This window comes from Pezoporus wallicus, unplaced genomic scaffold (genome assembly GCF_028554395.1).
Source record: "Pezoporus wallicus isolate ANWC-B61680 ecotype Strahan unplaced genomic scaffold, APGP_CSIRO_Pwel_v1 contig_4710, whole genome shotgun sequence".
Classification (NCBI taxonomy): domain Eukaryota; kingdom Metazoa; phylum Chordata; class Aves; order Psittaciformes; family Psittacidae; genus Pezoporus; species Pezoporus wallicus.
In genome coordinates this window covers 1233702-1238720 of record NW_026640647.1, presented here as the reverse complement: position 1 = coordinate 1238720, position 5019 = coordinate 1233702, and positions in this window count along the sequence as shown.

Here is a 5019-nt window from a genome sequence, read left to right as displayed (position 1 = left end):
CCAAGGGCAGGCATGACAAGAGGTTGGGCAAAACCCCCCAGCCATCTGTTTTCTTTCTAGGGCTTCAAGGAAAGAAGTTACAAAAGGGGCCATATACTACAAAATACTATAACCTTCAATAATATTGATGCCTTTTGGCATTGCTCAGTGCACCTCCCAGTACTCTGCACATTCAAATACAGCATTATGTTATTTCCTTCACAGTAAATGCACTTTAAAAATCAACAACATATGGCTTGTAAAGCAAAGTTGAAAAAAAAAATACCACAAGCGGTATTAGCATCAGTTTAACTGAGAACCTCTTGCTCAGTTCTCAGGAGTTTAGAGAACTCAGTGGTTTCTTTTCTGACAAAAGATAATGTCAGTGGTGTAGGTTATCTGCACCGCTGTAGCTCCTGGAGCAGCACTTATCAGTCTCTGGGTCACAAGTAGGTCACAAACCTTCATGCAGCAGTCTGCAAAACAGCTATACACAAAGGAAGACTTTTTTGAAAGGTGTGTGTACATTCCCAGGCATGGAAAGAACTAAACAAAATCAGCACTGGAAAAGTGATAATAATTCAAGAGCTTTGCCTCATTTTTTTGACTGCAAATGATAACTACTGTGGCAGCACTCCACAATGCAGGTGTGATTCGGTTTCTCCCCACAAAAAAAGTTAGGCAATTCTCAGATTTTTCCGGATTTTTTAGGAAGCCATATGAATAAAAAACCCCAAACTTAAGAATCACTGGTTTAGATGGTCTTGCCATCAGGGTTCCCTGTCTGAAAATCTGAGTCACAGATTCTCACCAGGGAGATGCTAGGGATTCTGAATTAGAGGAAAGAAGAGGAAAACAGAGATCACAGATTTCCGCTCATGTTGGTTTTAGGTTCAAAGATGCAAACCATACAAAGTTTATTCTGTGCTCAAAGCACTGACTAGTGTGAGAAATACATAACGTTAAATATTAGAAATGACAAATGAGTCAAAGAACATGAGAGAAAAAGTGATTGATGACTTGTATTTTAAAGGAGTACCTTCATAGTACCTGCCATTTTAATATTTTGGCAACATTTACATTAGTAGACACTTAGGACAGAAGAGGAAAAGCCCTTAACTCCTGTTAATGACTGTGAGTCTGTGCACAGAACAGCAGCGACACAGCAGTTTGTTATCTAACACAAGGCAGCATATCAAAGCAAACCTTAGAATCATAGAATCATAGAATAATTAGAGTTGGAAAGGACCTTTAGATCATCTAGTTCCAACCCCCCTGCCATGGGCAGGGACACCTTATGTTAAATCATACCACCCAAGACCTCGTCCAACCTGGTCTTGAACACTGCCAGGGATGGAACATTCACAACCTCCCTGGGCAACCCATTCCAGTGCCTCACCACCCTAACAGGAAAGAATTTCCTCCTTTTATCCAATCTAAACTTCCCTTGTTTAAGTTTTAACCCGTTACCCCTTGTCCTATCACTACAGTCTCTAATGAAGAGTCCCTCTTCTCCAGCATCCCTATAGGCCCCCTTAAGATACTGGAAGGCTGCTATGAGGTCTCCATGTAGCCTTCTATTCTCCAGGCTGAACAGCCCCAATTTTCTCAGCCTGTCTTCATACAGGAGGTGCTCCAGTCCCCTGATCGTCCTCATGGCCCTCCTCTGGACTTGTTCCAACAGTTCCCTCTCCTTTTCGTGTTGAGGACACCAGAAGTGCACACAATATTCCAGCTTTATTTTTAATTAAAGACAAAGTCCTACATGCACTTAAAATGAAATCTGGATGGCATTTAGGAGCCAAGCTGAGGAATCCAGTCTTAAGAATTGCTGCCCAGTCTTTTACAAACCTAGAATTTGTGGGTGAGTGATGCCACCAAAGTTGTGCTGCCCATACCTAGGTTTGCTCAGCAGCTTGCTTCCCACTTCAGCCCTAGCTCAGTTCTGAGTCAGGACTCTCCGATTTGGCAAGAGCCCAGCACACTAATCCAGATCACAAGCTTAAACAACACACAACAGGCACCAGTCTCAGGATGGAATTCCTGCTGCAAACATTGCCTTCCCCTTCAAATCCATGCACCATTTTGCAAATAAATGAGTAAGTCAGCACTCACCAGGACTCAAAGACCCTGTGTAAGTTCCTGAAGGAACCCAGACATTCTCTCTCTTTTCCTCTCCCAGCAGACTCCCGCAATCCTGCAACTGCAGGCTGCCTTGCAGTGTTAAAGAGGAAGGGTGAGGAGTACTTTCCCCACAGCTGAAGCTGTGCCACTTCATCAGACCAGGAATGAAAGCATCATTATGCCCAATTGCAAAGGCCCTCAGCTTTTACTGGGAAGAAGGCTGGGCTTTGATTCCAGTTACATGTATGTCATGACTTCTTCAGGTGAAGTGCAAAGTCCTTAGACTCTGATGCTGGACTGCCTGAATGACCAGACTGCAGTGAATCAGCTTGCTCTCTCCTTGAATATCAAATCTTTTTCTGCAGGAAAAATGAGAGAACACCCATTCCCACCTCACAGTACCATCATGACCAGAACAGCTTCAGGGACAGTACAAGATAGGAGGCTGAATGACCACAGACTGATAAAAGAATTGACCTTAAGTTTTCCCCATGTTCTTTCATGGCCACAAGCTGCTTTCTTCCCTACTGGCATTTCACCTCAAGTTAGCCAGCTCTAGAAATCACTGGTTTCTCCTCGTGAAGACAAGAGAATAACATGAGTTTTATTCACACCATTAGAATAACTCCCAGTGCTAAATTTTCACATACAGACTCATTTCTTCACATCATCCTACACCCACAGACACTCCAATTGTCTCCCAGTGAAAACAAGCTTGTTGGGAACTGATCATACTAAAATCTGATTCATACTGAAAACTTTCAAACATACTATGAACAGCCACTTGGAAAATTCAGAAACAATTATGATTTCCAGAATAAATACAGGATCATTACACTAATCCATACTGCTCCTCTTTCCCCTCTGTCTTGGGAATTGCACTGCGTGAGGGACATAACAGTTTGCAGCTAACCTTCCCATCACAAGAACCCTTATCTACAGCATGCTGAGGGGCTGGGATCCAGGAACAAGCAGGTTTACAGAGGAAAAATAGTATCTCATCTGACTGGGATCTGTTGTAGGAGACTGGAGAGGAACAGAAGGATCCAACCACATACCACTTTTTTACATCCTAGAAGTGAGTCCATAACAGGCATGGGATTGCCATCCTCCTTGTGATATCCGACAGTGCAATTATGGTGAACTGTACAACTGCTTCAGATTTGTTGATATTTTATTGCCTAGACAAGGAAAAAGATGACTTTATTTCTGAAGATCTGTGCTTTGTTATACAAACAATATAAACAATATAGTAAGATAAGGAGTTTCAGAGAGTAACAGAAATCAGGAGGTTCTTTAGGTACCATCAGAGTTACAACCTGTAACTTTAATATAGAATATTTCAAGTATTATCAAGCAGAGATAATCAGACTTTGGTTTAATTGCTCCCTTTGTGAAAAGACTTTATTAAATTAATTAACCAAGTTATCTTCTCAGAGCACCATCCATTACTAATTCTAAAATTATTGACCTTTTCATTTGGAAGTCATTGTTTGGCATCACACTGGATTTTACAATTAGCATACACTAGCAAGCTTATAAAACTCAAGGACTCCTCTAAGGACCCAAGAGACGGCAAAAAGAAAATATTCCTGAGTATGCTCAGAAATTACCATTATGCATAGTCATCTTGATCCCAGGCAAAGCAGGCACTAAGAATTTAAGCAACTATTGACAGCACAAATCCCAGGTGAACTTACTATGAGAAAATTCTCTTTTCTCTTGTCCAGCCAACATTGACTAACATACTAATCAAATTGCATCACCAAGGGTCTCCATTTCACCCTCCAAGCTTTACCTTGCAGGAACACCTATACAAAACCACAGCATTCCCCAGATCACACTGACTTTGTATTCCTTTCTCACACTCTACTTTGGAAACCACTAATCACAAAGTCTTCAGTTTCCATGCAAACAAAAAGTGATCATTACCAATTGACAGGGAATCTGCTGCATAAAATAAGAGAAAAGCTTCCTGAGCATCCACAGATTACACTGAGTGGAAAAGTCTATTAAAATAGCACTACTAGCATTCCTGATAATCTACCTATCTACAGACAACAAAGGAAGCCTGGCTCTAAATGAAGAAAAGTAAGAGTTAAATTTGTACAATACCACTGAGGAAGTGGAAGAGTTAAATCAATCATATCTATCACACAATGAAAATTGATGAAAAAAGTAGTTATAGGAAGAGGTAACCAGGCAAAGCAGATATACAATGATATTGCACAATGCAGCCTGTCATTACCAAGGAAGTTTCATTTACAATACAAGGTAATTAATACAAGGCCCCTGAGTTCCTCTCCTTCTCCTTGCTCTTCTAAATTACTTTCTTTGCCCTCACTTCTTTCCATGCTTCCTCCATTTCTTCACAGGTGCCCTTTCCATAAGCAATGACAGATTAGCATTCAGGTAATCTCTTTCTACCTTAATTTTGTTTGTGTGTAAGTTTGTGTGGTGACTGTAGGACCCCGAGTGGTATTGGCCTTAACTTTTACAAGAGAGATGCACAGGCTTCTTTCTCCTTAGAGAAGTACCTCCCTTACAGAAAAAACTCACCAGAATATCCAAATCTTTCCTCTTGAGAGCAAATACCTCTGAGTTTTCCCAGGGTACACATTAAACCACCCAGTGCAGGACTGCAAATATGACATCAAGAGGTAAAACAATAAACAAGGCATGCAACAGCCTGTTGTTCAAAGATAGCAATAAACAAAGAGAACTCCTGATGTCCCAGCTTGACAGAAGATCATCTGGCTTTGACCTTGCTAGGAGCCAGTGCGGAAGATCCTCTCCCCAGCAGCAGCAGTGGGAATGAACCCTCCGTTAGGGCCAAAGAGGTCTGGGCACCGGCACAAGTCACAGCAAAAAGCCTCAGAAGGGAAGTCCTCTACCTACAAGGCACTCGTTCTGACC